Source organism: Saccoglossus kowalevskii, chromosome 12, assembly GCF_978046115.1.
Source record: "Saccoglossus kowalevskii chromosome 12, keSacKowa6.1, whole genome shotgun sequence".
Classification (NCBI taxonomy): domain Eukaryota; kingdom Metazoa; phylum Hemichordata; class Enteropneusta; family Harrimaniidae; genus Saccoglossus; species Saccoglossus kowalevskii.
The window spans coordinates 15,408,592-15,421,518 of record NC_140652.1 but is presented as its reverse complement, the minus strand read 5'-3'; positions in this window follow the sequence as shown (position 1 = coordinate 15,421,518).

Genomic DNA, 12,927 nt, shown 5'->3' with positions numbered 1-12,927 from the left:
TTGAAGGTATTGGACAAGAGAATTGACCAACACATTCGATGACCATATAAGGTCATAGTACTCATTAAATATGCATGTCTCTAATAGCTCAGGCACTATTGCAAGCACAAACATGAAACCAATGTTATATTGAAGACATTGGACAAAAGAATTGACCAACACAGTCGATGACCTTATATGGTCATACAACTCATTAAATATGCATGTCTCTAATATCTCGAGCACTATTGCAAGCACAAACATGGAACCAATGCTATATTGAAGACATTGAACAAAAGGATTGACCAACATATTCGATTACCATATATGGTCATAGAACTCATTAAATATGCATATCCATAATATCTCGAGCACTTTTAAAGATAGAGACATGTACCCAAACCTATACTGAAGGCATTGGACAAAAGAATTGACCAACATTTTAAATGACCATATATGGTCATAGAACTCATTAAATGTGCAAGTCTCTAATATCTTAGGCACTGTTGCAAGTAGGAACATTGAACCAATGCTATATTGAAGACATTGGACAAGAGAATTGACAAACATACTCGGTGACTATATATGGTCATGCAACTCATTTAATATGCATGGCTATAATATCTCGGACACTGTCACATATACAAACATGGAACCAACGTTAATTATCAGGGCTATTGCAAACAGTCATTCATGGCCATGCATTGCATGTGACTTCGCCATGTGCCATGGTCTTGAAAACCGGTGATTGCTGCTATGCAGCTATATTTATTATTATTATTCTTCCGCCTAAATTTTTGGTCACGCTTTATGTCAACGCTGTTGGACCGATCAATTCAATACTTTCCACAATGGTAAAGCTATATGAGATCTGGTGCATATCCTAAGTTCAGACACATATGTCACATGACCAGGCCGCCATCTTGGAATAAAGGCGAAATTTTCAATGCCGAATTGCGCACCTTTCTGAGGGTCTGAGTGCTCCAATTTTTTTATGATAGTAGCAGTGCGACAAGGGCTACAAATTTCATCAAAAAAAACTTTAGCGGTCACGTGACTTTTTTTTTTAGAATTTTTTTAAATTTTGTTTTGCATCTCATTTGCATAATTTTCGACAAATCAACTAACCCTGAATAACTTTGAAAGATCATATGACATAGTATTTAATTCCAAAATATGGAAGTCCATGCGAAAAGCCGTTTTTTTATAAGAAGATTTTAGAATGTTTTTTCATATTTTTTTGTTCTTTTATATGGTCACGTGACCTCATTTTATAGACATAATTGCAATATCTCAAGCACTGTTACAGATAGGAACATGCAACCAGTGCAATATTGAAGTGATGGTACATGAAATTCTACTAACAAACAAGATGACCATATATGGTCATGTGATCTCATTAAATATGCATAAATGTAATATATCAAGCACTGTTACAGATAGCGACATGCAACCTGTGCAATATCGAAGCTATAAGACACGAGATGTGACTAACTAATGTGATGACCATATATGGTCATGTGACTTCATCAAATATGCATAAATGTAATAACTCAAGCACAGTTACAGACGGGAACATGCAACCAGTGCAATATTGAAGTGATGGTACATGAAATTTTACTAACAAAGAAGATGACCATATATGGTCATGTGACCTCATTGAATATGCTTAAATGTAATATATCAAGCACTGTAAGAGTTAGGGACATGCAACCTGTGCAATATCGAAGGTATGGGTCAAGAGATGTGACTAACTAATGTGATGACCATATATGGTCATGTGACTTCATTAAATATGCATAATTGAATTATCTCAAGCACTGTTACAGTTAGAAACGTGCAACCTGTGCAATATCGAAGCTGTGAGACAAGAGATGTGACCAACTAATGTGATGACCATATATGGTCATGTAACTTCATCAAATATGCATACATGTAATAACTCAAGCACTGTTACAGACATGAACATGCAACCTGTGCAAAATCGAAGTGATGGTACATGAAATTTTACTAACAAAGAAGATGACCATATATGGTCATGTGACCTCATTGAATATGCTTAAATGTAATATATCAAGCACTGTAAGAGTTAGGGACATGCAACCTGTGCAATATCGAAGGTATGGGTCAAGAGATGTGACTAACTAATGTGATGACCATATATGGTCATGTGACTTCATTAAATATGCATAATTGAATTATCTCAAGCACTGTTACAGTTAGAAACGTGCAACCTGTGCAATATCGAAGCTGTGAGACAAGAGATGTGACCAACTAATGTGATGACCATATATGGTCATGTAACTTCATCAAATATGCATACATGTAATAACTCAAGCACTGTTACAGACATGAACATGCAACCTGTGCAAAATCGAAGCTATGGGACATGAGATGTGAGTAACTAATGAGATGACCGTATATGGTCATGTGACGTCATTAAATATACATAATTGTAATATCTCAAGCAGAATCACAGATTGAGACATGCAACCTATGCATTATCGAAGCTATGATACAAGAGATGTGACTAACTAATGTGATGACCATATATGGTCATGTAACTTCATCAAATATGAATAAATGTAGTAACTCAAGCGCTGTTACAGATAGGAACATGCAACCAGTGCAATATTGAAGCTATTGCACAACAGAAGTGACTAACACATCCGATGACCATATATGGTCATGTGACCTCATCAAATATGCATAAATGTTATATCTCAAGCACTGTTACAGATAGGAACATGCAACCAGTGCAATATTGAAGCTATTGCACAACAGAAGTGACTAACATATCCGATGACCATATATGGTCATGTGACCTCATCAAATAAGCATAAATGTAATAACTCAAGCACTATTACAGACGGGAACGTGCAACCTGTGCAATATCGAATCTATGGAACAAGAGATGTGACTAACTAATGTGATGACCATATATGGTCATGTGACCTCATCAAATATGCATAAATGTTATATCTCAAGCACTGTTACAGATAGGAACATGCAACCAATGCAATATTGAAGTTATTGCACAACAGAGCTGAAAAAAACATCCGATGACCGTATATGGTCATGGGACCTCATTAAATATGCAAGATTGTAATACCTTAAGCACTGTTACAGACAGGAACATGTAACATGTTTAGTATGAAGGCCATGCAATTTCCTTTAATATATTATTGTCAATGATGCTGATTTTGGAACGCTGCTAATATGTCAGTGGGCTCGAAACCCGACATTGCTGCAACGCAGCTATATTTAGGTTTTCAAGACACATGTCTTGGAAACCTTTTGTAATTGTTATGTTTTTTATTATTAGGTTTTCAAGACACATGTCTTGGAAACCTATTGTAATCGTTATGTTTTTTATTATTCCGCCAGATTTTTTCGCTAAGCGCCATTTCGACACCGTTGCACATATCTGTAAAAAATTTTCATATGTTTGTAAAGGTTGATGAGATCTAGTGCATATCCTAAGATGACGCATATTGATCACGTGGTACGGCGGCCATTTTGAATTTTAGGCAAAAAATGGCATGCTCATTTAAACACCTTTCTGAGGGCCTAGGAGTCTCAAACTTTCGCCTAAAAGAAGCATTAGCCCTAGAGCTACGTATATCAGAAAAAAAAAGTTGAACGGTCATGTGACTTTTTTTTCTAGAATTTTCTGAAATATTGTTTTGCATCTCATTTGCATAATTTTGATCGTATCGAAATTCCACGCCATAATTTTGAAGAACATCATACATACTACAGATTAATCAAAGAATCATGGAAGTGCGACCAGTAGTTTTGGAGCAGTTGATTTATGAATATTTTTCACATTTTATATAAAATAGTCAGCAATGTTGCATTATGGGAAAGGGGGGAGGGCCCATATACGATACACATTGAATTGACATATATTGAGAACTATTGCATATACAAACATGGAACTAACGCTATATTGAAGACATTGGACAAGAGAATTGACCAAAATATTGGATGACCATAAATGGTCATGCAACTCATTAAATATGCATGTCTCTAATATCTCAGGCACTATTGCAAGTACAAACATGGAACTAACGCTATATTGAAGACATTGGACAAGATAATTGACCAAGATATTGGATGACCATATATGGTCATGTAACTCATTAAATATGCATGTCTTTAATATCTCAGGCACTATTGCAAGTATAAACATGGAACCAATGCTATATTGAAGACATTGAACAAAAGAATTGATCAACATAGTGTATGACCATATATGGTCATATAACTCATTAAATATGCGTGTCTCTAATATCTCGGGCATTATTGCAAGTTCAAACATGGAATCAACGCTATATTGAAGACATAGGACGAGAGAATTGACCAACATATTCGATGACCATATATGGTCATAGAACTGATTAAATATGCATATCCATATATCTCGAACACTTTTAAAGATAGAAACATGTACCCAAACCTATATTGAAGACTTTGGACAAGATAATTGACCAACACAGTCGATGACCATATATGGTCATACAACTCATTAAATATGCATGTCTCTAATATCTCGAGTACTATTGTAAGCACAAACATGGAACCAATACTATATTGAAGACATTGGACAAAAGGATTGACCAACATATTCGATTACCATATATGGTCATAGAACACATTAAGTATGCATATCCATAATATCTCGAGCACTTTTAAAGATAGGGACATGTACCCAAACCTATACTGAAGACATTGGACAAGAGAATTGACCAACATATGAGATGACCATATATGGTCATAGAACTCATTAAATATACATGCCTCTAATATCTTAGGCACTGATGCAGGTAGGAACATGGAACAAATGCTATATTGAAGTCATTGGACAAGAGAATTGACAAACATACCTGATGACTATATATGGTCATATAACTCATTACATATGCATGGCAATAATATCTTGGACACTATCACATATACAAACATGGGACCAACGTTAATTTTGGGGGCTATTGCAAACAGTCATACCTGGCCATGCATTGCATGTGACTTGGCCATGTGCCATGGTCTTGAAAACCGGTCATTGCTGCTATGCAGCTATATTTATTATTATTATTATTCCGCCAGATTTTTCGCTAAGCGCCATTCGAACACCGTTGCACATATCTTGAAAATTTTTTCATATGTTTGTAAAGTCTGATGAGATCTAGTGCATATCCTAAGATGACGCATATTGGTCACGTGGTACGGCGGCCATTTTGAATTTTAGGCTAAAATTGGCATGCTCATTTAAACACCTTTCTGAGGGTCTAGGAGTCTCAAACTTTCGTTTAAAAGAAGCATTGAATTTTCTGAAATATTGTTTTGCATCTCATTTGCATAATTTTGATCGTATCGAAATTCCACGCCATAATTTTGAAGAACATCATACATACTACAGATTAATCAAAGAATCATGCAAGTGCGAACAGTAGTTTTGGAGCAGTTGATTTATGAATATTTTTCACATTTTATATAAAATAGTTAGCAATGTTGCATTATGGGAAAGGGGGGAGGGCCCATATACGATATACATTGAATTGACATATATTGAGAACTATTGCACATACAAACATGGAACTAACGCTATATTGAAGACATTGGACAAGAGAATTGACCAAAATATTGAATGACCATATATGGTCATGCAACTCATTAAATATGCATATCCATAATATCTCGATCACTTTGAAAGATATAGAAATGTACCCAAACATTTATTGAAGACATTGGACAAGAGAATTGACCAACACATTCGATGACCATATATGGTCATAGAACTCATTAAATATGCGTGTCTCTAATATCTCAGTCATTATTGCAAGTACAAACATCGAACCAACGCTATATTGAAGACATAGGACGAGAGATTTGACCAACATATTCGATGACCATATATGGTCATAGAACTAATTAAATATGCATATCCATATATCTCGAGCACTTTTAAAGATAGAGACATGTACCCAAACCTATATTGAAGGTATTGGACAAGAGAATTGACCAACACATTCGATGACCATATAAGGTCATAGTACTCATTAAATATGCATGTCTCTAATAGCTCAGGCACTATTGCAAGCACAAACATGAAACCAATGTTATATTGAAGACATTGGACAAAAGAATTGACCAACACAGTCGATGACCTTATATGGTCATACAACTCATTAAATATGCATGTCTCTAATATCTCGAGCACTATTGCAAGCACAAACATGGAACCAATGCTATATTGAAGACATTGAACAAAAGGATTGACCAACATATTCGATTACCATATATGGTCATAGAACTCATTAAATATGCATATCCATAATATCTCGAGCACTTTTAAAGATAGAGACATGTACCCAAACCTATACTGAAGGCATTGGACAAAAGAATTGACCAACATTTTAAATGACCATATATGGTCATAGAACTCATTAAATGTGCAAGTCTCTAATATCTTAGGCACTGTTGCAAGTAGGAACATTGAACCAATGCTATATTGAAGACATTGGACAAGAGAATTGACAAACATACTCGGTGACTATATATGGTCATGCAACTCATTTAATATGCATGGCTATAATATCTCGGACACTGTCACATATACAAACATGGAACCAACGTTAATTATCAGGGCTATTGCAAACAGTCATTCATGGCCATGCATTGCATGTGACTTCACCATGTGCCATGGTCTTGAAAACCGGTGATTGCTGCTATGCAGCTATATTTATTATTATTATTCTTCCGCCTAAATTTTTGGTCACGCTTTATGTCAACGCTGTTGGACCGATCAATTCAATACTTTCCACAATGGTAAAGCTATATGAGATCTGGTGCATATCCTAAGTTCAGACACATATGTCACATGACCAGGCCGCCATCTTGGAATAAAGGCGAAATTTTCAATGCCGAATTGCGCACCTTTCTGAGGGTCTGAGTGCTCCAATTTTTTTATGATAGTAGCAGTGCGACAAGGGCTACAAATTTCATCAAAAAAAACTTTAGCGGTCACGTGACTTTTTTTTTTAGAATTTTTTTAAATTTTGTTTTGCATCTCATTTGCATAATTTTCGACAAATCAACTAACCCTGAATAACTTTGAAAGATCATATGACATAGTATTTAATTCCAAAATATGGAAGTCCATGCGAAAAGCCGTTTTTTTATAAGAAGATTTTAGAATGTTTTTTCATATTTTTTTGTTCTTTTATATGGTCACGTGACCTCATTTTATAGACATAATTGCAATATCTCAAGCACTGTTACAGATAGGAACATGCAACCAGTGCAATATTGAAGTGATGGTACATGAAATTCTACTAACAAACAAGATGACCATATATGGTCATGTGATCTCATTAAATATGCATAAATGTAATATATCAAGCACTGTTACAGATAGCGACATGCAACCTGTGCAATATCGAAGCTATAAGACACGAGATGTGACTAACTAATGTGATGACCATATATGGTCATGTGACTTCATCAAATATGCATAAATGTAATAACTCAAGCACAGTTACAGACGGGAACATGCAACCAGTGCAATATTGAAGTGATGGTACATGAAATTTTACTAACAAAGAAGATGACCATATATGGTCATGTGACCTCATTGAATATGCTTAAATGTAATATATCAAGCACTGTAAGAGTTAGGGACATGCAACCTGTGCAATATCGAAGGTATGGGTCAAGAGATGTGACTAACTAATGTGATGACCATATATGGTCATGTGACTTCATTAAATATGCATAATTGAATTATCTCAAGCACTGTTACAGTTAGAAACGTGCAACCTGTGCAATATCGAAGCTGTGAGACAAGAGATGTGACCAACTAATGTGATGACCATATATGGTCATGTAACTTCATCAAATATGCATACATGTAATAACTCAAGCACTGTTACAGACATGAACATGCAACCTGTGCAAAATCGAAGTGATGGTACATGAAATTTTACTAACAAAGAAGATGACCATATATGGTCATGTGACCTCATTGAATATGCTTAAATGTAATATATCAAGCACTGTAAGAGTTAGGGACATGCAACCTGTGCAATATCGAAGGTATGGGTCAAGAGATGTGACTAACTAATGTGATGACCATATATGGTCATGTGACTTCATTAAATATGCATAATTGAATTATCTCAAGCACTGTTACAGTTAGAAACGTGCAACCTGTGCAATATCGAAGCTGTGAGACAAGAGATGTGACCAACTAATGTGATGACCATATATGGTCATGTAACTTCATCAAATATGCATACATGTAATAACTCAAGCACTGTTACAGACATGAACATGCAACCTGTGCAAAATCGAAGCTATGGGACATGAGATGTGAGTAACTAATGAGATGACCGTATATGGTCATGTGACGTCATTAAATATACATAATTGTAATATCTCAAGCAGAATCACAGATTGAGACATGCAACCTATGCATTATCGAAGCTATGATACAAGAGATGTGACTAACTAATGTGATGACCATATATGGTCATGTAACTTCATCAAATATGAATAAATGTAGTAACTCAAGCGCTGTTACAGATAGGAACATGCAACCAGTGCAATATTGAAGCTATTGCACAACAGAAGTGACTAACACATCCGATGACCATATATGGTCATGTGACCTCATCAAATATGCATAAATGTTATATCTCAAGCACTGTTACAGATAGGAACATGCAACCAGTGCAATATTGAAGCTATTGCACAACAGAAGTGACTAACATATCCGATGACCATATATGGTCATGTGACCTCATCAAATAAGCATAAATGTAATAACTCAAGCACTATTACAGACGGGAACGTGCAACCTGTGCAATATCGAATCTATGGAACAAGAGATGTGACTAACTAATGTGATGACCATATATGGTCATGTGACCTCATCAAATATGCATAAATGTTATATCTCAAGCACTGTTACAGATAGGAACATGCAACCAATGCAATATTGAAGTTATTGCACAACAGAGCTGAAAAAAACATCCGATGACCGTATATGGTCATGGGACCTCATTAAATATGCAAGATTGTAATACCTTAAGCACTGTTACAGACAGGAACATGTAACATGTTTAGTATGAAGGCCATGCAATTTCCTTTAATATATTATTGTCAATGATGCTGATTTTGGAACGCTGCTAATATGTCAGTGGGCTCGAAACCCGACATTGCTGCAACGCAGCTATATTTAGGTTTTCAAGACACATGTCTTGGAAACCTTTTGTAATTGTTATGTTTTTTATTATTAGGTTTTCAAGACACATGTCTTGGAAACCTATTGTAATCGTTATGTTTTTTATTATTCCGCCAGATTTTTTCGCTAAGCGCCATTTCGACACCGTTGCACATATCTGTAAAAAATTTTCATATGTTTGTAAAGGTTGATGAGATCTAGTGCATATCCTAAGATGACGCATATTGATCACGTGGTACGGCGGCCATTTTGAATTTTAGGCAAAAAATGGCATGCTCATTTAAACACCTTTCTGAGGGCCTAGGAGTCTCAAACTTTCGCCTAAAAGAAGCATTAGCCCTAGAGCTACGTATATCAGAAAAAAAAAGTTGAACGGTCATGTGACTTTTTTTTCTAGAATTTTCTGAAATATTGTTTTGCATCTCATTTGCATAATTTTGATCGTATCGAAATTCCACGCCATAATTTTGAAGAACATCATACATACTACAGATTAATCAAAGAATCATGGAAGTGCGACCAGTAGTTTTGGAGCAGTTGATTTATGAATATTTTTCACATTTTATATAAAATAGTCAGCAATGTTGCATTATGGGAAAGGGGGGAGGGCCCATATACGATACACATTGAATTGACATATATTGAGAACTATTGCATATACAAACATGGAACTAACGCTATATTGAAGACATTGGACAAGAGAATTGACCAAAATATTGGATGACCATAAATGGTCATGCAACTCATTAAATATGCATGTCTCTAATATCTCAGGCACTATTGCAAGTACAAACATGGAACTAACGCTATATTGAAGACATTGGACAAGATAATTGACCAAGATATTGGATGACCATATATGGTCATGTAACTCATTAAATATGCATGTCTTTAATATCTCAGGCACTATTGCAAGTATAAACATGGAACCAATGCTATATTGAAGACATTGAACAAAAGAATTGATCAACATAGTGTATGACCATATATGGTCATATAACTCATTAAATATGCGTGTCTCTAATATCTCGGGCATTATTGCAAGTTCAAACATGGAATCAACGCTATATTGAAGACATAGGACGAGAGAATTGACCAACATATTCGATGACCATATATGGTCATAGAACTGATTAAATATGCATATCCATATATCTCGAACACTTTTAAAGATAGAAACATGTACCCAAACCTATATTGAAGACTTTGGACAAGATAATTGACCAACACAGTCGATGACCATATATGGTCATACAACTCATTAAATATGCATGTCTCTAATATCTCGAGTACTATTGTAAGCACAAACATGGAACCAATACTATATTGAAGACATTGGACAAAAGGATTGACCAACATATTCGATTACCATATATGGTCATAGAACACATTAAGTATGCATATCCATAATATCTCGAGCACTTTTAAAGATAGGGACATGTACCCAAACCTATACTGAAGACATTGGACAAGAGAATTGACCAACATATGAGATGACCATATATGGTCATAGAACTCATTAAATATGCATGCCTCTAATATCTTAGGCACTGATGCAGGTAGGAACATGGAACCAATGCTATATTGAAGTCATTGGACAAGAGAATTGACAAACATACCTGATGACTATATATGGTCATATAACTCATTACATATGCATGGCAATAATATCTTGGACACTATCACATATACAAACATGGGACCAACGTTAATTTTGGGGGCTATTGCAAACAGTCATACCTGGCCATGCATTGCATGTGACTTGGCCATGTGCCATGGTCTTGAAAACCGGTCATTGCTGCTATGCAGCTATATTTATTATTATTATTATTCCGCCAGATTTTTCGCTAAGCGCCATTCGAACACCGTTGCACATATCTTGAAAATGTTTGCACATGTTTGTAAAGACTGATGAGATCTAGTGCATATCCTAAGATGACGCATATTGGTCACGTGGTACGGCGGCCATTTTGAATTTAAGGCAAAAAATGGCATGCTATATGCTCATTTAAACACCTTTCTGAGGGTCTAGGAGTCTCAAACTTTCGCTTAAAAGAAGCATTGACCCTAGAGCTACGTATTTCATGAAAAAAAAGTTGAACGGTCATGTGACTTTTTTTTCTAGAATTTTCTGAAATATTGTTTTGCATCTCATTTGCATAATTTTGGTCGTATCAAAATTCCACGCCATAATTTTGAAAAACATCATACATACTACAGATTAATCAAAGAATCATGAAAGTGCGACAAGTAGTTTTGGAGCAGTTGATTTATGAATTTTTTTCACATTTTATATAAAATAGTCAGCAATGTTGCATTATGGGAAAGGGGGGAGGGCCTATATATGATACATATTGAATTGACATATATTGAGAACTATTGTATATACAAACATGGAACTAACGCTATATTGAAGACATTGGACAAGAGAATTGACCAAAATATTGGATGACCATATATGGTCATGCAACTCATTAATTATGCATGTCTCTAATATCTCAGGCACTACTGCAAGTACAAACATGGAACCAACGCTATATTGAAGACATTGGCCGAGAGAATTGACCAACATATTCGATGACCATATATGGTCATAGAACTCATTAAATATGCATATCCATAATATCTCGAGCACTTTTAAAGATAGAGACATGTACCCAAATCTATATTGAAGGCATTGGACAAACAAATTGACCAACATATAAAATGACCATATATGGTCATAGAACTCATTAAATATGCATGTCTCTAATATCCCAGGCACTATTGTAAGTACAAACATGGAACCAATGCTATATTGAAGACATTGGACAAAAGAATTGACCAACATAGTTGATGACCATATATGGTCATAGAACTCATTAAATACCCATATCCATAATATCTCGAGCACTTTTAAAGATAGAGACATGTACCCAAACCTATATTGACGACTTCGGACAAGAGAATTGACCAACACATTCGATGAACATATATGGTCATACAACTCATTAAATACGCATGTCTCTAATATCTCAGGCACTATTCCAAACACAAACATGGAACCAATGTTATATTGAAGACATTGAACAAAAGGATTGACCGACACATTTGATGACCATATATGGTCATATAACCCATTAAATATGCATATCCATAATATCTCGAGCACTTTTAAAGATAGAGACATGTACCCAAACCTATACTGAAGGCATTGGACAAAAGAATTGACCAACATTTTAAATGACCATATATGGTCATAGAACTCATTAAATATGCAAGTCTCTAATATCTTAGGCACTGTTACAAGTAGGAACATTGAACCAATGCTATATTGAAGACATTGGACAAGAGAATTGACAAACATACCCGATGACTATATATGGTCATGCAACTCATTAAATATGCATGTCTCTAATATCTCAGGCACTATTCCAAACACAAACAAGGAACCAATGTTATATTGAAGACATTTGACAAAAGAATTAACCAACATAGTTGATGACCATATATGGTCATAGAACTCATTAAATACGCATATCAATAATATCTCAAGCACTTTTAAAGATAGAGACATGTACCCAAACCTATATTGACGACTTCGAACAAGAGAACTGACAAACATACCCGGTGACTATATATGGTCATGGAACTCATTAAATATGCATGGCTATAATATCTCGGACACGATCACATATACAAACATGGAACCGACATTAATT